The sequence below is a fragment of the Zootermopsis nevadensis genome, unplaced genomic scaffold (genome assembly GCF_977971745.1).
Source record: "Zootermopsis nevadensis isolate Lab colony 2312 unplaced genomic scaffold, Znev_1.0 Znev_ptg000019l, whole genome shotgun sequence".
NCBI lineage: Eukaryota > Metazoa > Arthropoda > Insecta > Blattodea > Termopsidae > Zootermopsis > Zootermopsis nevadensis.
In genome coordinates, this window is record NW_028259151.1 from 1,219,795 (window position 1) to 1,243,726 (window position 23,932).

Sequence of the window (23,932 nt, forward strand, 5' to 3'; positions counted from 1 at the left end):
GAGCCTTCCGATTCCATAAAAGGACTTGGAATTCCTTGACTAGCTTAGTGATTGATAGGATGTCCACTGAATCGATATACCTCATTTCACATTTAGGCCTATGTATGATGTTCGTTATACCATCTATTATGTTTTTTAAATTCATACTAATCTTTCTGCAGGAACCAGTGGTATCTGCAAGCGCGTTAACTGTGAACGCCAGTGGTTTCATATAATCTTTAGTCACGATGAAATATTTTAAGACATCGTGCTTATTTCTCTGTTATAAGAGGTCTGTATTTCGTGAGCATACAAATGTCTTGGTGAGATTTCAGGTTCTCACAGCGGGGTGTATGGAGATGACTTTTGATATGTTGCACCGCAACACCCAGATTATGGAGGTCTGGAACGTCGGTAAACTAACAGAGTACACGGCGCAACATCGCAGAAGACTGTGACCTTCATATAAATTATTTGTATTCAGTCCTTCACTTCTTTTTCTCTTTGCATGCGACACATTCTTATTTTCAGATAACCTGGTGCTATTAAATGTCGTGTCCTGTAATTTATTTTGATTTATTTGCTCTAACTTGGAACATAACAGGTTGCATATAGGACAGTCGTCCTAAGACAAGACGGAAGGGACTGTTGGATATTGCTTAGGGATAGCTGTTTTAGATACTCTGTAAAAAACCTGTGGATAAGGAATATCCGCACAGGCGTAAACGCCAATGTTTTCTGTCATAGTGTTGTATATAGTTACCAAAATAAATATATTGCGTTTTAAAATGATTCTGTTTGTCCCTAATGTCAGCTCAGATATTTATTTGGGTTTAATTTTCTATGGAGTGTATGCGAAAAATCTATTGGCAAATTATCGCGCTGTCACTTCCGTCCGAAAAAAGACTATGTGCACTTTAACATGGCTTATTCAGATTCAAGGAATTTACTAACTGGCATCAGCTCTTATTTGTAGCCGTTGCATGTTGATTCTTGCCACATATAAGTTATCAGTTTTGTTGTGTAACGTTTGACGTCCTCGCGGCAGTGAAGATGATTTTGGTCTCCTAGGCTGTAATTCCATGTGGTTTTGTTAGATAGATACCAACGTTCCGGAGGAATATACTGCTTGTATTTTCAGGACTGAAAATAGATCCAAGTATATTCGTCGAAACATTTGCCTCTGTCTACAAGTCCACACGACGTTATCACTCCGAAGACCAACATCGACGTGGGAGGTTGGTTGCCTCCGACAAATTGACTAACTCTCGTAAGACAGCATGGCCGATGTATGCCTCTAAAAACCTTGCATCTTATTATGTACAGTTGTCATTGTACTAACATACAATATTTTAAGATAATGGCCACGGTTTGGAGTAGCCATTTGAACGCTAGACTATGCTAGTAGTCTATTGATTAGTATGTTAGCTCATTATTAAAAAATGGCCGATTCGATTCCATCCGTCAGACTAATCTTAAATTTGAAGACTAACGTAAATATTCATACTACAAATCGTGCTATTTAAAACACATCCCAGCAACAATCACATTCTACGGCATAAAAATTAGATCAGAAGTTGGTCCTCCCGTGGTGTGATAGACTCTTACAGCCTCTCCCGTGACGCTTGGGTTAAGGTCATCCTTGTTGCTAGGCCTCTGTTCACGCCAGTTGCACAAAAACATTACTTCTCATAGAAATCGTTTGCTGCTGTTCGTGAAACATCTAGCAATGCGTGTCCTGACAAGGAAATATCGAATAAGACAACAGTACATTTACTGGTAACAAAATTTCGTGACACAGGAAATGTTTGTTTTTACAAGTGCTTATCGAGCCACCAGACAGCTGAAATTATGGCTGTGCCAGTTTCCAGCAGCACATCAGCTGTAATAACGGGATACGTTTACAAGAATTCAATTTTGCGATTGGTTGTGTGTAGCAGTTATGTTTGCGTTTTAAACGTAACGCACTGTATGACGACTCTTAGTCACCTGTTCGAAGCAACGACTGTCTCAAGGTGTTAGAAAATCTTGGGATTTTAAATTCTCACTACAGTGGAGATGTCGATGGTAGTTGTGACGCCATGTTGTCTTGTTAATTGGTCCCAACGTTGCGAATGAACATTAATCTACTCTACTCTTGTATGGAGAATCTGAGAGTAGGGAAAACTGGAGAGCTCTTTTTGGGCAGAGCAATGGACCTGTCGTCAGACAGAACACTCAATAATAATATAATAACTCTTGTATGATTTGAGGTTTTTACAGCGGTGAGTATGAAGATTTCTGTCTTCTGGGCTGTTGCGCTGTGTAGTCTGGTAGATGTTTACCAACGTTTCAGATGTCTTACTGCCTCCGTCATCAGGGCGATGAATCATGCAATAACTCATTCAATAACGCCACGAACCATTTGCATTCGATATTATAGGAATGATAATGGCTGTATTTTATTGTATATAGGAATATAAATTTGAAAATCAGGGAGTGGGGAGCACAAGTATTAATATAGAGCAAAATAATAGGACTCTAGGTTGAAGTGTGAATCTCATCCCTTCGCGATGTATTGTCGTGCTTCTGCATGTAATTAGAGATAACTATTCATGTCAGTGGGTTCGGAAGAATATTTGCAAATCTTTGTATATAACTGTACACCAACCCTTTTATCAATGTCGTCGTCATCATGAACATCTTCAACAATGGTTTTTCTTCGCTCACTGACATCTTAACCCTTCCCGTCAGTACATATTATTTCGTACTTTGGTCCCTGCATCTGTTATTCTTATTGTTTTAATGTGTCTTTTTCAGTGCTTTTCTGTGATTTGTGTAGTACTTTATTGCTTTCTTCAAATTAATATGGGCATCAGTTTCGCTTAAGGAATTACTCTCTGGGAACGTATCCATTTAAAAAACGAGGTAGGTTATGTCTGTCTGCATGTAGGTGAGTGTATGTGTGTAGGTTTATTTACTCCCGAGAGAATTCTCGGAAGAGAATGATAAAATTTAATCCGCTGGTTGTATAACCCTCGTAAATATCCATTGTGTTCAGTAATTGTATTTGAATAATTATTTGATTCCGAGTCTCCATGGGACGTTAGGATATCACAAGTTTAAATCATAGTCATTATTACAAATTATACTCATACGTTATTCCAAGCAGTCGAGAGAGGTAAGTAACCTTAGATACATCATCTCTGAATAATTCGTAGTTCAGTTTTATCGTCACAAGTCGAAATAGGAACTTTGTTGTAACAACACTGTAAAATAGAATGGACGTTATTTATAACCATCGTAGTCTTGCATAAACATGTTGGAAGGAAGATAGACCGAATTGTTCGAGAGGCACTTCTCTTGGTCATAAAATGTTACGTTCAACTTGGCCCCTTATTATTGAATAAAATATGTTTCTTGTCCATTTGCTTTGTTACCCATCGTATATCTTCGAAAATTATGAACTTTATATCCCGAGTGACAGGTTTGTGGAGAAAGTAGTGACGTCATCTGATGAGAAATGCCGTCTCGTGCAGCTGCTAATGTTCTTTATTCATTTGTTCCGTCTGTGTTTGTGAACAGGTTTCTTCTGTGAAGGTGACTGTCCTCTGGCATGTTGCGCCATTGCATTCTAGAAATTCACCGACGTTTCAGAGCTGCATAAAGTGTTCTGTGCACATCACTGTTTCTTCACTAGGCAGCCATATGCTGTCTAATGCATAAATCGATAATGATGTCAATAAAATGTTTGTTGCGCTATAAACCTAGTTTGTTACGGTCACTTAAGATTGCTTTTGTGATCGTGGGATAGCCTGGTTACTTCACATCTGAACTGGTTCGTGTAACAGGACGATTATAGAGGTAGTAGGTACTTCCAAAACTTCGGAAAATTTCTACCAGACTACTCGGCGTTACCATTCGGAAGAGTCAATTTCATACTAGCTACCGTGAGAACCTGAAATCCCAGTCAGTTCATATATCATACAGTCTTACTGAGAAGTGGACTTGCACATTTCCATTTGGTTTTCCTTTTGTATCTGATTTTTTTCCCCATAGACAATCGGTTATAAATCTTCTTTATTTGGAACATAAATGTTCTTTCTCCGGTAAGGACCTGCAACTTGCAGCGGCGGAAGATGATCGCAATTTACCGTCAGTGCTTTCTTCATTTTACGCACCCGCGTATAAGCAATAGCAGTATCAAATTCCCCAGTGTGGATTTCCAACTCGATTCCGCAGCACCTACACTCTTGTGGTAGGGGCTTTTGTAAAAACTGAAGCTGCCAAGGTAGGAAAGAAACATCTGTTCGCTAACAATGGTCTAACGATTCATCCTCCACGAGTCAAAGCGCCTGAGTGAAGGAACAGGTGTTCGGCGAGCCCTCCAGCACCTGCCCTTTATGTCCGAGAGGGTTCCCCGTCAACCGATGCCGCGGCTGTTCCTTCCTCTTGCTTGAAAAATTTCCTCTTTCTCTCCAACTGTAAATCAGCCAAAATGAAATTATCTTAGGACTATATCTGGTTGTAGAAATTTAGAGAATAATTTCATATGTTGCATACACGGTCCGTATTATGTATAACTTATGTTCTGATGAGATGGAAAAATGTTTATAACTCTATAATTTATTCTCCTATTAAAATAATGTCTCATTTTATATTGCCACCAACAGCAGAGTTAACATCTTCTTATATATCAAAGCATGTAATAGGTGTTGCACATATATAGTAATTTTATGTCTGAAATAATGCGGTGATTAGAATGGATCAGTGAACAAGTATTTTGTGCCTTTTTTTTAAACTTTGTATAGCTGGAATGTTATTCCAATCGCTTTTTGTTTTAGGAGTAAACTTGGGTGTATGAAACATATTTACACATTTTAGAATCTATGATACCACATACATATTTAGTATACCAGCAAGTGTAGATTGATGCTTGGGAGTTATTATTTACAGAAGTATTGGAGTACAGTTTAAGTATACGGTACTGTTTTTGTATAAGTGGACTGTGTAATCTACACTTGCATAGAAATACACATTGTCATATTTACTTTCTTTGCGTGTACCCTCAAACCTTTGAAAAAAGAAACTAATCTAAATCCTATTTAAAAATTAATTTCTTCGTCAAAGAAAACACATTTCTCCATTACGAAGGCCAGTTGGTTAATGCCGTTTAGGGATTTAATTACTGTACATTCTGAGAATAGTAAGAAACCCGTAAATTCACCCTGTGGGCAAAATAGAAAGCTATTGAGTGTTTAAGCAGGCGGTACATGCATAGTAAAGACCAGATTGCTGCGAGTTCGTGGCACAGCACTGCGCGCGCACCCTACGTTTTTTATACCCGGCCGTTCCGTGCATCGACCAGGCCGTGCCGTGTGCAGCTAACTACAGCACGAGGGACCTCAGCTAGCAAGTAATCTGGTCCCTACTGTAGTTACCGCTGTTCTTTTAAGGGCTGGGTATTTTGTCGATAATAGTGCTAATTTTTTGCAGCTTTTAATACTAATATTTCGTCTCTGATAAAACCTAGGAGTCACAGTATAGAGTATTGTTGTATGAGGAGGATATGTAGGCCCCGTTAAAGAATATTTTCAGTTATCATTTTAATTTCTGCTACCACACTAAAGTTTCTATTTAATGTAGGAAAATTTGCAGTGGTATTCACATTATGCTCTAAAGACCTGGGTAAATTTCCGCTGAATTCAGTTTCAATTATAAACAGCGTTTTCGAAATGATAGATTAGAATACATTAGAATTGGGGTGAGAATGTGTGATACTAGATTAAACTGGCTCATTTTAGGTTTTAGTGGCGGATTCTCGTGAAAACTGCAATAAAGCTTATGGTTTCATAAAAAGCGGCGACTGTCAGTTCCTTAAGGACTTACATTAGCAGATTTATGATAGTCCGGAATAAGCAAATTATTTTATTGCCGATGTAAAGGTGAGACATGAATTACATAAGGAGGAACATTGTAATTTATACGCGTGACCCAGATTCGTTGGGTACTGTTGAACTCATTATGTTTTTCAACCCATAACATTATTAAATCTTATTTTATCATTTTTACAGGTGAGTCTTCCTGCAAGCTTATTATCCTCCGTGCAAGTTGACATTCAGAGAAGAGCGTCTGGTAAGTATGGTACATTGTGCTACCTTAATGCTGGTTTATTTTTCGTGATAATTCTTTAGAAGCAGACTTGAAAATTAGGCTATTTAAAATGCGCACACTTCACGGCGGCCAGTTACGCTACATTATATATTTTTAGTATTGCTTTGTATTGTATAGTTGTAGTCTATATGTGTAAGTTTTTATTAATGGGCGTCTATTAGCTAACTATCTGCAAAGAGGAGAGTCCTTGTGAAGACAGTAGCACGCTCCGCTGTTCAAGACTTTCCCACCTTATATGGGAGCAAAGGTCTATTGCCATGTTCACAAAATCCCGCCACCGGTCCCTATCTTGAGCAGGATGAACCAATCCTTATTTCCCTGAGATCCATCTTAATATTATCATCCCTACTACGCCTAGATCTTCGTAGTGGTAACTTCCCCTCATGGTTTTCAATCAAAATTTGTTTGTATTTCTAATGATATCTAGTTATTGTTTTAAAATTAACGAAATATGAATTTCTAAATTACTTCTTCAAATGAAACATCTTTTGATAACCCGTCTGTGTCTACTTGGTAAGAATTGGTGGCTACTTTTCTGTAATTATTAATACTTAAAATCATGTTTATGGATCCACCATGTCTGTGCCCCCCCCCCCTCCCCCCAATAACTTGAATCAGTGGGTTGGTTTTAATCAACATGGTATGAATGTCATGCCGCTAAATGTGCTGTGTTGAATAACACGAAAACGAATACCTTCTAGCATTATGCAGTGAGTGGTTCGTCGCCTTCTGTGGCGGCTACAAGAACCTCCGAAAAGTCGGTTAACTTCTATCAGACTGCACGGCGCAACAACCCAGAAGACAGCCACTTTAATATTATTAAAGTTAAAGAGAAATATTACTTTACAAAAACGGTCCTGTGATTTGTATGAAGTGAATGGTCAGAATTGTCGGAATCTGTATTAGGAGGGATACTGTGTCCTTGAATTGAAGTTGATATCTTTAGTTTCCACTTGTCTTAGGCGCCTGGGTACATGCTAGTTTATTGTCATTTCCCTCATATATAACATGGTCGTCTTGTACAGAGCGAATATTCCTCAAGTCCGAAGTTCCTCAGTTGCTTAGCCCCGCGGTGGCCAGATGTTTTCTACCTTCGATTCCTCCTGCACGTTTTCCTTGGAACATGCTTATCCCCGTACGTTATTTGACATTATTCTTTTCCTATGTTGTGGCAACAGAAAACTCCCATTGATGCAGTAATCACCTCTGAAACGTCGTTCAGTTTCTACGAGACTACGCGGCGCAACATTCTAAAAGACTCATCTTCAGATCTGACTCCGTCATTGAGCTATTACTATTGGATAAAGAAATATTATATTCGCGGTGAAGATCAGATAGGTTCTTTCGTTTTCACGGCCTACGGAACTCCGCCCGCGGTAAGGAATTGTCATATTGCTAAAATTACGTATAGTTCGACAACAGTGTAAACTTCACGGCGTTGACACTCAGTGCGGTGACAGTGTTAACGCCGTGAGACAGGTACTCAGACATGACAAAATGGCTTGTCCGACATTCATAATTGAATTTGTACATTTCAGCATCTGTCTTAATTAAATTTATTAATGTTAATGATGTAGGATTTGAGGTTTTCACGGCGGTGAGTTTCAAGATGGCTATCTTCTAGGTTGTTGCGCCGTGTAGTCCGGCAGAATCACCCTGATGATGGAGGCAGCAAGGACCTATGAAACGTCTGTAAACTTATACCAGACTACACTGCGTAATAATCCAGATGACAGCCATGTTCAATATTAATGATCTAGAGTTTAGGCCAACCGTACTGCCATATTTGTAAAATAAAGTATTCTGTTCCAGATAAAACAAAGGACAATTTTCCCTGTGGAAACGATATCGCATGTTAATGCAAATGGGTCTATAGTCAGAAATCATTGAATAATATGGCTTATTAAAACTACTGTTGTTAGTTAGCGAGAATAAGTCGTAGGATATTTTCCCTTTGTTCGATGTCAACATGTCTGTCGATGTTTGCCAAGATATGGAAAGAAGTATAGTGTATGCATGACAAACTGATCACTGTCATATTTCAAAGGAGGGAGTTCGCTTAAATTACTGTCTTGTCATATTACAAATGTATTATTCCCATATTATTATTTAAGTATTAATTCTCTCTATTTCACTATAAAACTGATGCTTAAACTGGTTCTTACGATGGACGTGAAGAAACATCCCATACAATTCATAGCAAGATATAGGACATGAACAGGTGGGTAATTTTAGTTTGACAGTTTCCCGATTCTGACGACTCAATCACCCAAGAAAATGACCGTCTCAATTGCCTTTCTCGTGTCGATACCACCTCGGTCGATAGTTCACCGAAGTCGATCAAGAAGTCCTCGTAATGTTTATAACGAATGATGGAACACAGGAGCCCATAAAAGTGCACACTGAGTCACTTCTAAACCATCTCACCGTATTACTCCCTTGTGGTTGTCTGTAGCAACTACTAAACCCAATTTAATTGAGCAACTGCGTCCGTATCTATTCCACTTTGTCGTGAAAATAATGTTTTTTTTTATTTTCATGAAAATATACGATGGACGGTGTATTGCCGTTTTCCGTCTTGGAGGAAATGGCAACGGAACTATCTACTGTAAGCATCGCTTGTTATTCAGGGCCATGTGCTATAAGAATTTTGTGATGCTGTTTGTTAATGGTTTATTTGATGTTACCCATATTAGTAGTTCTGCCGTTTAATAAACAATAATAAAAATACGTTAGTATAGCGATAACTAATCAGTCACGTGAAGATGAAAGTAGAGTAAATTCCGAAACGTCACGAATATCATATGTAACTCACAAATTTTAGAATGTCTGATGTAATAATGGTATAATTTGTTAGTCATTTACACGAAGTGACTGTAAAAGATTCCCCACGCCAGTAAGGAAAAGGAACATTGGACTTGAACTCAGGAATACAATTAATTTTAAGTTACTTGCATTTTGTTGAGTTTTTTAACCGGTGTAATATAACTTAATTAATTGCCTGCTGATCTAAGGATATCTTGAAAATATAAAATCAATCATTTCATGACTGTTTACTACTTATATTTAGAATTATTTCTAATATGGGCCTGTCTGGAAAGCCACTTTTCATGGAGTTAATATTTAACCGGGTAGTAACAATAGTGAAAAACCGGATCCGACTTTTTTTGGGCGCTAATTGGACCATAATTACATTACCGTCTTAATTACACTGTACTAACTAATTTATTCTTATAATAAATGGCCAACACGAGCGTCTGCTAGCATATGGATTATTAGGATTTAATAAGGAAACTGTTATGTGTTCTTTTCTGTACTAAAATCACGTATGCATATTTTCTTTGCGTCTGTAGTTTTTCTTTGGCCACATTTAATAAGAATATGATAATGTGAGCGTGGAGTAACTTGAATTTAAACATGTTACAGCTACATATACACGAAGTACTTATCACTTTGTTGCAGTTAACACGGATAGGAATGCCGTATGTGTATTTTCTTATAAATAACATGTTCTGTTATAGAGAGGACGATAAAAATAATTTATACACACATACGTCATGTATGGCCTATATAGGTCTAAATAATACAAAGTCAGCGCTGTTCTTGTTCGATGTTATTCGACAGATTAATAGTATACATGGGCTAATGTAATCCAAGTTTTATTTAGTACCCTGCTTCGATGCACGTGACATGGATACAAATGGTCTCCTCGGGTGATAACTCTCCTTCAGGATTAACAACACTGTGCTATAAAAAAGAACAACCTCTAGACAGTTTTATCGTATCCTCTTTCAGAACATAATTGTTAAAAACTCGTTATTAGGATACTACAAAAAATATATAAAGGTCAATGGCCAAGAAAAGTATGCATTGTACACGTTTCCATCATTAGAAATATCTTGACTGAAAACTTGAGTGTGTCATGAAGCTTGTGTTTTGGAAGAGAGGAGATTTACTTGATTTTATTACAGCTTCTTTGATGATGTGTTGATTCTGCAGTAGAGCTCTATAATTCTGATAACTATGTAAAGGAATGACTTATTTTATAGCTCAAATACATCAGAAGGTTTCTGGTAACTAATTAAGAACATGAATTATTAATTTTAATTAGTGCTTTCCAAAACGTAGTTAGTCTAGAACCTGTTCTCACATTGCGGCACTTGTTTAAAACTTATATTCTGGGAACACGCAGCCTCTACAGGGATCGTTCCATAATAAGGAATGTGGAAATTCATCAACTGCCTAACTTGAAGTAGGCCATCGAGTGGCCTTATAAGTAAGACTGTTAACAGCAGTGACGACAGTGAAATGGCTTTCAGATATCAATAAGCCTTATGGACTAATTACGTGTTTTGCAACATGAAATTTTGTATATCGACGTGTTGATTTGGCCTCTGGTTAATAGTCTAAAACTCAACTGCTGTGTTTTCTCTTTCATAGTGGCGAATTGTTTATGTTTGTAGCCAAGCAAGAATAATCATTATCACTAAACATTACAGCGTTCTGATTAATGGGAACTAGATGTTGGTTGTATTAGTAATGTAAGTGACAGCTGTTTAAAAACTGCAAGGTGAGTAAGATTGACGGGGTTCATAGCACGAATGGGAAAGATTATATGGACACGCTATTTTAGTCGGAAATCCCAATAGGGAAGAGACGGCTTGGAAGACCAAGATATAAATTGGAAGCTATTAAAAATAGGATGATCGTTTGGACGGGATTTAGGGTAGGGAATAGTTGTGGGATTTTTCAAACACGATAATGATCTTTTGGTTTTCATAAAATGAGGGTTTTTTATTGGCTTGCTGTGTAACTTTTAGATTCCCGAGAACCCTGCTCCGTAGAGTTAATTGTGCTTTTAGAAACGGAACAATACAGCTGTGACAGATTAAACGCTATCAGAATTCGGTGCCGCTCCGAGAATGAATCTAATGTTTCCAAGAGAACTTGTAATGAAGGCTGGTTTCTAGATTCTTCGTTTTATTTGGGTCTTGAAGTTCTATAAAACATTGTGGCAAGTTCCTTTGTCTTGACATCCATCTTCTATTGCATCATTTAAAGAACAAATATTAAGCACGTAATCACACAGACACAGTAAGCACATACACACACAGTTTATTAAATGCTAAATTTTACGTAGGCTCTTTTATTTAGATTTTTTCCCGCATGTCCAAAATCAATTTCCTGCTTTCGTTCAGTTATCGCGTTTCTACAACAGAACTCGAAACTCTAAATGAAGTTAAAATGTAACCCGTTCTAACAACTACAGTCTGCTGTGCTTCCGCTAACATCCCTTGTAGTACTGCATGTCAGACTAAAGTTAAGGATTTACCTGGAAGGCATTTGTACCAATTGCTTCTATGTCAAGAGATTTGAAATGGTCTTCGGCTTGTGAAAGGGGCGATCGATGTGTATCTTCACGGATTTTGCAAATTGAAAATACGAATTCATGAAGACAAACCACTCCTCTTCTTTTTTTCTGTTCACATTGGAGATTTAGACTTGATTACGGAGTAACATTTTCTGTACAAAGAATACTGATCATGTTTCAAAACTAACTTTCAGTAAACAAACGTATAGATATCCTGAAGAAGGAGGCGATAGTCTCCATCCAGATGTTTGTAATTACTTCTAAGGTTTCATAATACCCAGAAGACCACAGCTCAAAGGTAAGAGTGCTGTTAACATAACCGCACTTTTGTGCACATAATTTAAAACTCCAGAAGGTAGTCGTGATCGTAGAAAGTAATTATGTTCCTGTATTATAATACTTTCAGAATTTAATGTTTCGTATACATGTCGAAGGAATTAAGATAGCCTTTATGCGCAAAACATATTAAACATCGTACTTTTATGACAATGTTATGATGAATGTTGCCTGTTTACCGGGTATATTTAAAGTTATATATATATATATATATATATATATATATATATATATATATATATTACGTTTCTAGAGTTGATCCTACTCCCATCTTCATTTGATTGATTGCCATTATATTCACAATAATTTTATTTATTTCAAGTTAAGTCATGGCAGTTAGGTTTCAACCTGGGAACGTTTGAATGATTCATTACACACTACAAAACGCATTAGCGGTTTACTTTTTACAGGTATTTCCATTCAGACTTTATAGAAAAACATTGAACATAAACTTAATTACAGTACTGAGATTCCAAAACAAAGAAGTTGCTGACGTAAATGTTTGGCCTTACAGCATAATGCAACCAAAATAATAACAGCGGTTCCGTGTTACTGCAGACAGTTTGAAGCGGGATAGTGAATTCGGACACATTTATCAGTTCTAATCATATGTAGTATTTAGGTAGACGCAGTATTGACGCGAAGGCAAAGGCCCAAGAATCCAAAGTAATCTCATGCAGCTGAGTGTTCTGTATCTATGCTTTTATACTTTTCGATCCTTGAAGAGTATTATTGTATTCCATTTACAAATATGTGCTGTTGTTAAAAGTAAGTGTGAAAAGTAGGCAGTCAGGAACAGTTAACGGTCAATAAGCAGCAAAGTCAACAATAAAAAACAAGTTTTTCAAGTCTTAAGAAGAAGCAAAGTAGTTGTAGGTTTGTGGGTCTGTCTTATGTTGTGTCTTCTTGACTCTTGAAGTGAAGTTGAGTGTATATAAGACGTGAAGAACCGGATTCCTGAGGCAAGGTTAGGAGGTTTGTTTGTTAGACATACCTGTAAAGGATGGTATGTTAGTCGTGGTTGTAATAGCTTTCCATTGTGTGTTGGCCTCTTTTATCTTGGACAGATAATTACTAGTGGATAGGAGTTGGGGGGGGGGGGGGGAAGAAGGAAGGGCGACTAGTATGATGTACGAGTATGTTAAATGTGTTCGTGTAGTTTCCTAAACCATAAAAAGAACTGTATACAAATAAGTACAATTAAATTAAGATGAGGAATCGTAATTATAGAGTAACAGTAATCTTGGTGAATAATAATAGACGTCGGTGATGGAGTCCTGGTTCATGAAAGCTTGGAAACTTATTTTTTAAAACAAGGAGGTAAGTGAAGGAAGGACTTACTAGGCCCTGTTGTTTCGTTGAAATTAATAATCAATGATTTTCTAAACGAAGATTTAAAAAATCATGCGCACTCGCACAAATACTTTAAGATTATTACAGGTTTGAACAGTAGTATTGACGGATGTCGTAGCTGAATGGTTAGAACTTTTGTTTCATGCTCGAGGTGTCCAGGTTTCTATTCTCGGCTTGGAGGTCTAATATCTTTACTGTCCTTTCTTCGTGATTTATCTCAGCTAGTCCACAACCGGTTCGTCTCACAGTTTTCCCAACTCGTTATTTGCATACGTCCTATTCGAGGCTATGAATCAAAACATTGAGAAAAGGACATATAAAGTAATAAATACAACGGTTTTTCTAATATTGTTGTTGACCAAGTATGGACAAACATTGACAATCTACTCAGATAACCATACTGTAATATGTATCTCAGCACACTAGTTCGCATTATTTAGGTCATACTTCGAATCCATTGACTGCCATTTCATATACCGTTATATTTTTCAAGTGTGTACTTAGCATCCTGGTTTGCTATGTTGATTCATTGTTGTTTGTATTATTCGCAAGCACGTTTTTACACACTCACTGTTTACACTCACACGATGTAGTCTTAGTGCTCCTTGTGAAATGCCACTCTTTCTGTTATGTAGTGCATAAAATGCCGTAGGATTCAAGTTATAGAAGACAATTGTACAAGCCACCAATTCAGTATCTATTAACTCTTTAAACCCAGTGGTATGTAACACCTTCTTTAACAGTCAATAACTGCATTTTGTACTCATGGTTTTATATGATTCTCACTGTAAACACGGAAGTGTTGTTTTCTTTGAGGTCTGTCTGAATTCTTAAATATTGAAGATTGCTACCTTCAGGATTATTACGCCGCGTAGTCTGACTCACCGCCATGATAACCTCAAATCCTTCTTACATATTATTTATATGAGCTTAAATATTTACTGTCATTCGAGCCGTTCAGGATATAGAATACCGAATGTCTTAGCACCAAAGAGTATAGGCCTAATATTAATATGTCTTCAACCATGAACACGATAGGGCGTTAAATCCTGTTCGTAGCCTACGTAAATTAGACTTTGCAAGCCTACACAAAAGATTAATTTACATTTATTATTATTACTTTTGAGGTTTGTGACTTTTCAGATAAGAAACTGTCTTAATATGACTGTCTGACAGAATGCAGAGACAGACTTAAAAACACATAAAGGATTAATTAACTGCGTTAATTAAGAACCCTAGGGCGTCCTTTAAAGACGCTTTGAACGAATGAGGCGGCAACGGGCCAACAGTTGGCTTAAGCTCTTAACTGCTACTTTATTGCAAACAGAAATGAACTTTAAGATATACGTAACAGCATGTAAAATTGGAACCAATTAAAAGTAAGAAGTCATACCTCGTGTGTGTGTGTGTGTGTGTGTGTGTGTGTGTGTGTGTGTAAACGAAAGCTAATACTAAAATTTGGCGGAATTAATATAAAAGTGTCCTGAATTGTAGGTTAATTGTGTTACAGCTAAAGTAGTCGTGTATCAGTAAATGATTTACTGCAGTAGAACACCTGTCAGAGGGAACACATTAAAGCCTTGCGTAGAGTGAAAGTAGAAATCTTTGGCCTTTTATATAAAATCCAATTGGGTGTTTGCTTACTTTCACGAAGATGTTTAAACGGGCGTAGACCTCAGTTGGTATAAAATAAGTTCTCAGTAATGATGCTGAATTGAAGTTACGTATTAAATGTGCTGATACCTTTGGGCAGCTTTCAGAAAACCTTTTGATGAGCATATAATGGTCGATAACGTTGAAATAACGTTGCGCATGTTATTTTAAATGTTCAAATTTGAAAGGAATGGTAGGGGAATAACGGAAGACAGGAGGAAAGCAAATAAAAGTACGAAAGAGACGAAGGGAAATAAGTCGTAGGACAAGGAACGAAAAGAAGATTTTTACATTAGTCTATTAATATGATCGCCAGTGTCCGTGACGTTCGTGCGATGCGGAAAAGATTGAAATGAAGTTATAACGGTGGTTAATTTGAAAAGGCTATGGAGGCGCCTATGGTGGGACCTGCGTAGACTGTTTTACGGGAGTCTACAGTCAGTTCGGATATGTCTTGGTGCGTTTGGCAAGAATTTTACTTCGGTCGCCTTGAAGGTGCTGTCATGTTTAATTTTGTTTATAAAGAAATATGAATATTATGTATTTTAATGCATTTTGCGAAGGTTATGCTGCAATGAATTGTGTTAGTGTTACTATGGTGGCCCGTACCACGCTACTAATAATAAAATTAAGCGACTGCTTAGGGGTTGAAGGCCAGTGTCGATCCCCAATTTGGATTTGAAAGTCACGTTTATCAAAGCCGGGTGTGAATTGTAAATTTACAGAATTCGCAGGTGGTAATTTACATCAGACAATAAGATAAAGACGATCCTTGTACGTTGGAAGTAAATCGTATCGTTATGCATTCGAGCCTGAGTTATGGCTTGAAAAGTTATGGGAGTTATGTGTATCCGCATTGATGACCCCGACCCAGTGTCGGGTGATAGACAGAGATTAATAAGGATTACTTAAGTTGTGTTGTGACTAGGGCAGAAATAAGAAGAAAAATACTAATACCAACCAATAAAAATGTAATTAAGAAAGAAGCAGAGAATATCTTGAAATACAACGAATGTGGAAAGTGAAATCAAAGGTAATTCCAATGATTATAGGAGCAACTGGAACTGTCTCCAACTCAGTCAAAAAATACTTGGCCAACATCCCGGGCGAACACGACATTAGGGAACTTCAGAAAACCGCCATTCTAGGAACATCATACATAATTTGAAAGACGCTCATGTAAAATATATAATAATGCCTCACAATAAATCTGTATAATGCATGTAACACGTGTTGGAAAAAAAATGTTTTTTCAGAAATAGCTGCTGCACTATGTACCCCAGGGGCAAGGTTTGTCTCAGGTACATAGAAGTAATTACCCTGTAAATTGGTGAATAGATGCAATAATAATAATAATAATCCTGTTCTGCATTTCCGAATAAGTTTGTTCCGACTGAAAGTAATTGACAAGATATAAATTGTGACGTTGCCCTCACTAATAATTCATTGCAAGTTTCCGTTTCTTATATCGCTAACTTTAGCCTTACGTTCTTGATATTTGTGTGCTTCATGCTTGAAGTAAATTAATACCTAGGCGCCTGCGACGTTCACCTTCCGAATGTGTGTGTGTATTTTACACCTGTTGTGTATTTAATGCTGAATACCATGAATTTGCTTCAGGTAAACATTACGTTCCTACATTATACCAGAAACATAATATTCCCATGTAACACGTATGGCATTTGTACCCGAGCAACTAACTAACTAACTAACTAGATGGTTTACCGAACCCGAAGATTCATCACCGAATTAACCAAAGCCCTCCACCGGACCCTGTACTGGGCAAACAAAATCCAGCCTCCTTCAACTCCTATCTCCCATAGATCCCACCTGACATTATCTACGTCTAGGTCTCTCCGGCGGTCTCTTTCCCTCTGGTTTCCCGACTAATACCCAGTGCACCGCTCTCGCTTAATCCATGCGCGCTGCATGCCCGCCCATCTCATTCTTCCTGACCCTCACAATTTTGGGGGAGGAGTACAAATTTTTAAGCTCATCATTATGCAGTTTTCTCCATAGCCCATCATCTTCTTTCCTCCTAGGACAAAATATCATCCTCAACACCCTATTCTCAAACACCTGCAAACTGTGTTCCTCCCTCTAAGTGAGAGACCATGTTTCGCACCCATACAAAACAACAGGCAAAATTATTGTTTTGTTATACATTAATTTTCAGGTTCTGAGAAATCAGAGGGGAAGACAAAATATTTTGAATTGAGAAGTAGCAAGCATCTCCGTAATTTAATCTCCTCCTAACTTCCTCATGAGTGTCATTTTGATTTGTTATTGTTGTTCCCAGATATTTGAACTTTGTAACCCTTTCAAAGGACTTATTAGCTACCCTAAGATAATTCTGCCTGCCCATCTGCTGACGAGATACTAACATGTACTTAGTTTTTTTCTCAATTTACTTCTAGCCCCACCTGTCTACTAGCCTCTAGTAAAACTTCTGCGTTCCTCTTTATTCTTGTACCTGAGCAAGCGTGCAGTAAGTGACAAGGTTGTTGGCTGACGATGGCACGTGGCAGTTGATATGTCGCACACATTAGACATTTTTAAAGGTTTTCCGATGTTTCTGTATTATTTGTGGGCGGAGGGGTTGTACTCTAGTGTATTGTTTTGTGAGTCTGTTATCGTCCGTTCTCTTATTTTGTGTTACGGGTATTTTTTTCTTCTGAAAAGTCGTTCATTTTTTCATGTACTGAATAAATATTTATTTTCTTACATGTATCTTCATTTTTATAGTCTAGAACATCGTTTATCAACCTATGGTACGCATAACACTGATGGTACGCGAGCCAATATTGAGTGGTACGGAAACTAAGTAAGAAAATCTAAATAAGTTTTCCCTGAACGCATTTGCTAAGTGGTACATAAAATAAGCAAACAAACAAACAAACTATTATAGTTTGTTTGTTTGCTTATTTTATATTCTAATACACTTCACCCAGTTTTAAGATAAGTGGTACATTTAATGTGTTAAATTAGAATTAGTGGTTCGCTAGCGAAAAAGGGTGAGAACCTCTGGTCTAGTACATTTCTTGTTATTTATTATTTTATTTTTTCGCCGCTTGAAGTTTGATAAAATTGTTTTTCGTGGTCAAAATATTTGCGCTATATACTTAGCCCATGTTATAAAAAGTAAACTTTGTGTCCTTCTTTAGCCTTCTTATTTGATTAGTTTGTTGATTTTCGTACCTATTCCTACAAACATGTGTATTTTTATTCAGCTCCTTTTGTTTGTCTTCTGTTTTTAATTTAGTCTAATTAGAATTGTTCTGTCCCTCGAAGTGTCGTATCAGTAGACATTAAATTAATTATTGTTACTGTACTAATTAAGCAACATGCGTTACGTAGAAACTTGACGGCTAGTCATGCGACCCGGAAGCTGACATTCGTGATCCGCCTTGTTGACAGTTTCCATAATCGTGAATTTTGTATGATTTTTGCCCACATGTTTGTACCTGTGGACGATGATTGGTGCTGCGAATCGTGGTGACCTGTGCGGAACACATTTCATTTGTTATCACACCTGTTAGGTGTGGGAAGTTCTCCTTCGCTCGCCCCTGCCTGAGCAGCACGCACATTGAGCTTCGATGGTCCCTTTTTGTGCAAAACTGAATTACATCTCATAGTCGTATGTATAACGACATGAACTTGTAACTATTTGGCAAATAAAACAGCTTACATTTGGGAAATGTAAACTGCCTTTCAGTTTACGTAATCTGTAGTGTTTTTCTCGGCCCCTACATAAAAACCGAAAGAATGAAATATACAAAATTACTATAATGTTGTCTAAAATTTGATGTTATCTTAAGAATGAATGTAGATCGATGGCCTTTGAGAACAGGTTGCTGAGGAGAATATCTGCACTTATTAGAGGGAGGAGTACTGAAAACGTTTCGTAATGAATATCTTCCTAACTTTTTACAGGTCCTTTTTAAATAATGAAATCGAGGAATATGAGATGGGCTGACATTTTGCGTTCATCGGGGAAATTTTATTCGAAGAACCCCAAGGGATTTGGTCGCTTGGGAAATAAAGATGGAAATAAAGTTGTAAATGTGAGGATAATATTAAAATAAATATTAATGCATAGGTTGTGAAGGTGTGAAATGGACGGTTGAGGATGGTGCGTAGTGGTGGCCTATTGTGAATACGACATTTGACCTTTCGGTTCTATTAAGTGTTATGAAGTTATTAATTAACCCAGTAACTTTCAAAATCTCTAGAAGGACTCTGCTCGTTGGGGTTAGTGTGTGTGTTATTCAAATCGAAAATACGTTACAAGTAGCAACATTTAACGTTTTTAATTAAACTTATGCAACAGGACATCTTAAATAAATTATCGGATATCTTCCATATTTTCGTTTCATTGTAACTGAAGAAAAAATATTGTAATTAGAGAATTCTGTTTCCTGTGATGTGAATATATACGTCGCGGTCTTGTATGTTGTTGGGCCGTGGGAGATTTAGGGCATTCGTTACTATTGCACTGCGCAACAACCCCGAAGACCACCATTTGTAATTCTAACTGATTTTTTACACTAATCTTCGTCAAAACAGATACTAATCTTCTGTGTGGATTATTGGCCCCTGAAAGAAAAGCGAGAATTCGCCGTTTGTATTTTTGCAGCTGTGGTATGGCTGCTATGTAAACCGTAACGTAACTAGAGTTTGTTGACAGGTATAAATTAAACTCCGTACGGGCAGCGATTTGTGGGACACTGCTGATTTCAGGAAACTGTCCATCCCAGTGACATTACCAAATATTCTGAGTGATTAGTAATTGAGGGAAAGTACGAAAAATTTGGTGACGCTAATTTTGAAGTGTTTGCCTAATCACAAAGAAAACAGCGTATCTTTCATGTTGCAGACAATTGTTATTATTATGTATTTTATGACACAGTTTTTCCGCATGGAATGTATCAATGTTTGGAGATAAACGTTTCGGTGAAATGAATGACACCGTCGACTCAGAAAATTGACAGTTGCACTTAAAAACACTGCCCGAAGGCGAGCGTCTCTGCCAATAACAGACCTTAGTGTGTATTGAAGTTCAGAATGCATGAGGATTGCAGTAGCGCTGAGTTATGGGGCGAGTGATTCGTGTAACGATCGTTTGATAATTACGTGTAATTTTTCTTAGCAGTTTTTAATTTTGTTAATCCGATTTATGCCATAAAGGATATAATAATGTGCAAGATAATGACAGCATTTATGGTGAAATTTAGTGACGGAAGGATGCCTCTGTTTAGGTTTACGCGTACTTCATTATTTCTGCGTAACATGTGAAAATGAATTTTGTGTGTGTGTGTGTCTGTCTGTGTATGAAACTTTTCCTAATTGTGAATATTTGCAGATACTACGAACTTCCATCAGAAAATGTAAAAGGCAGTTTAAGTCTTCAATTTTGTATAGCTGCTTCTCCTGTGATATCCATTACAGAAAGCCTGACAGTGAAGCAGAATTTGACTTCCATTTTCCCTAAGTTGCCTTTCGCTGAGAGCCGTCTTTTCTAATTGACAGCCGGTAATTTTTAAAATAAAGCATTAATGTGGTCGGGTTAGTCCGGTCTGTAAATTGACTGCGCACTGCATGACCGTGAGTCATCTCCGGATACAGAAATGTTTCGTTACCGTGTGAAGACCGGCTCTTGTATTCTGCCTGTCTTCCTATGTAGTGGGTACTTGGGGTCGTATCTCCGAGTGTCATTCGGCCGAAATGTGAATGTTAATACCCGCTTTTCACCAAAAATGTTTATCTAGAATGCGTTGAGTTTGACATCCACTTTCCCATACACCTTCCGTTACGAAATTAGCCATACATTTCTGCAAATTCATATTTTAAAATTATGTTAGTCTTGTGATATTACTATTATTGGTAGTTCCATGTCGACATATTGCCTTCTTATAATGGTATTTGTCGGACCGTAGATTTGTACCGTTCTCGTATTATTTAGTCGGCGATGACTGCAGTTGTCAGCCGTTGCTCTCGACAGATTCTTCTCCTCTAGTATTCACATCATTCAGATCCAAACAAACAAGTGGCAACTGTAACAACATCGGCAATCTTATTTATCCGGCCGATTGGAATACTAGTTTGAGGGTTTAATGGTTTCAGTCCCACTGGAGAATGGATGGTTTTGTTAGTGTGCCCAAAATGATTTTGTTATAGTAATGAAACGAAGATGAAATTTAATTCGCATTGTCGCAACGACTGTCTCTCTAATGTGGTGAAGTTTAATATGACTTTCCTAAATTTGGTACTAAAATGGTATTTTCAAACCATACTATGTAGTTGAGAATGCCGTTCAGCCTGGAAGGCATATATTAATTTCTAATTAACACATTAGCAGTTAGAAGATGCTCATACCCGAATTAAACCGAGAATGTTGGTGTGACGGCATCGCACTATATTTGTTTCGTTCTTCTGGAAGTATCCGTTTCGAGGTTTGGCCATGTTACTAGCTACACGGAGTGGTTTCGTGATTTTACTCATTCTCTTTTATCTTCAGTTGAAACCCATATTTAGTGGAAAGAATTTAACATTACAACACAAGAAATATACGTTAAATGCTATTAATATTAATTTAATATCTGTAAAACATGCTGAAAGTGTTTTCCTTCTGCAACTGTGAAAAATACTCGGAAAATTACATTTCGTTTTAAAATTTTCTCTCTGTTTAATCTGATATTGAAAACGATCCTCTGGCTTCCTTGCTTTATTGCTTGTAGGTTTAATACTGTCTATGTTTAAAGGGAGAGTTACCTCTGCAAAGAAGATTTTTGGTAACCGTTATCTGACTCATCAGTATTACCCCAATCCACTGTTTATAACCATCTTTTTTCTTAGAGTTACTGAACCGTTGAGCAAAAAACAAGTGGGCCAGAAAACAACCATTTTATGCACTGAGCGCGAATACAACTAGTGATAGTAGTTGTATATTCGAACTGTCGAAGAGGACGCACTTTATTAGTGTTATTAATGTTATTACTTTTGTAATTATAACTTTGATGGATTCAGATACGCTTACCTTTCCCTTCGTCTTGACTCGTGCCGATATGTAAATGAATTATAAATCCATTCTTTGGTCAGTTATGTAATGGATTTCTGTACATGTGTTGTGCTGTCGTTATGACGAAAGAATCTTCATAAAACTTCGATATTTCACAAATATACACACAGTCTCATTGGTTAATTCCGTTGTGTAAAGTTAAAGGCTCGGCCCTGAAGACTGCTAACGCATCAAGACCGTCTTTTGGTTTTGCCTCAGCGAGTCGACACGAACTCCCTCCCCCGAAATGTTTGTTGTAAAATACATTGAGAATAATGTTGAACGAATAGTTTCTTTTTTTGTTTATACCTGCTTGGTGTTTGTATATCGAATGTCAGAAAACACACAACTGAGAAGTAGTGGTCTAGTCTACATTCTAATTTGGAGAGTATTTACAAACTTGTGTGGCCTAATTCATGTAAAGAGTAAAAATAAATATTGACGGGCTCATAATATTACCACAGTTATTCCCTACATTTTACATAAATTAAAGGTATGTTGGGCCCTATTCTTGATTAAGATTCGGGTCATGAAGACGTTTTATGCAGCATTGGAGGCGACGCTCGATTTCTCTTTCAGGTAGGCATTAAATAAAAGTCAGTAGCCGCTTTCACGCTCTAGACGTTTTGCATTCTCGAAAGAGTCCCCCGTTCCCACTTTATAGATGTCTGGGTGTGCTTTGGTGCTAGTTTGGACGAATTATTTGCTCGTACTGGGAATCAAACTCTAGTCGTTAAACCATAAAAAGTCACCGTACTCATTTCAGCAATCTCGGTTAATTTTTCTTATCGTTTTAGCCCTATTTAATAAGAATTCTGTCAGGTGAAAGTACGAAGACAGATTTCTCTCGAATGTTTGTAGGTTTCCGCTCGTTATCAAGTTAACGTTTTACTTTTTCTGTTTATTAGTATGTAGGTTAATGCAATGTCCTGCAGTGGTTATGATTAAAATAGCGGTACAGAATAAACAGAATTATGGTTGAATTAATTATACCGTTAAACATGTTAAGACAAATTAATTCGAAAAGTCACATATACTTTTGGTTATGGAACACAAGAATTCCGTACAATTAGGACAAACGAGCTTTAGTTACGACTACGGAAACATTCGGACACAAAAATCGAGTGTCCTGTCTGTATACCTTCAACTTTCGAAATAAAGTTATGTATATAGGCTACGCACTGTTTCTCGTCTTGGAGATAATTTGAAACAGAATCGATTCTGCACAGCTAATTTAAAACCCGTAGTGTATAGGTAAGTTATAAACAACTTTCTATTCCAGTTCATCGCTGGCTTAATGCACGTTTAAGCGTGCGTACGTGACTCTCGGTAAATCTGCAGAGTTACGTAAGAGTATCGTATTCCGCGTAATTAAGAAACTTAACAGGATAGATTTGTTACTTAATAGGAACGGGGGTTTGCGGAAAGAATCAAAAACACTTTTCTGACCTACATTTAAAGTAGGGTTTAGCATTCCTTTGCTAACTTCATTACGACAATGAAATAATTAGCACTAGTATTTACTTTTAATCCTCATCAGCCCAGTGCACCCTAGTAGCTACCGTAAACTGTATTGATTAAGATACTTACAGCGCTTACTTTTTTGCTGAATTGTAACTGCACAAACAGGAATTAGCGCAGATAAAATTGTGCGTATGAAGGAAAAACGAAAAACAATGCAATCTAAAATTTTGGACGGAGTTCGACATGATTAAATGCCAAGAACGTCTTGAAAATATGTCTGCCCTTTTTAACTTCTGAGTGTAAGTCGGAACGCGTATAGAGAAACCTTGAGATATTACATCACTTATCATCTACCAGTCAAGCAGTGTGTGTGTGTGGTATAGCGAATTTTTACATAAAACTTGGCTCAGTTTATGAACTATTGGAAGGATTTAGATGTTGATTTTATAGACTTATACCGCGCTACTATGGGGCGTGGAGAAAACTGCACAATGACGAGCTTAAAAATCTGTACTGCTCCCCCAGTATTGTGAGGGTGATTAAGTCGAGAAGAGTGAGATGGGCGG

General features: G+C 37.3%; 1 protein-coding gene and 1 long non-coding RNA gene across 4 annotated transcripts in view; both read left to right on the plus strand.

Moving 5' to 3' along the window:
* Window positions 1-23,932, plus strand: part of LOC110827502 (uncharacterized) — a 471,708-nt gene that overhangs the window by 412,306 nt on the left and 35,470 nt on the right. The window contains exon 8 of the long non-coding RNA XR_015535820.1: window positions 6,033-6,093. This is a non-coding gene — a long non-coding RNA (uncharacterized LOC110827502). The remainder of the gene's footprint in view (window positions 1-6,032; window positions 6,094-23,932) is intronic.
* LOC110827499 (TOX high mobility group box family member 3) overlaps window positions 1-23,932 on the plus strand; it is a 312,988-nt gene that overhangs the window by 56,733 nt on the left and 232,323 nt on the right. The window lies entirely within an intron of this gene.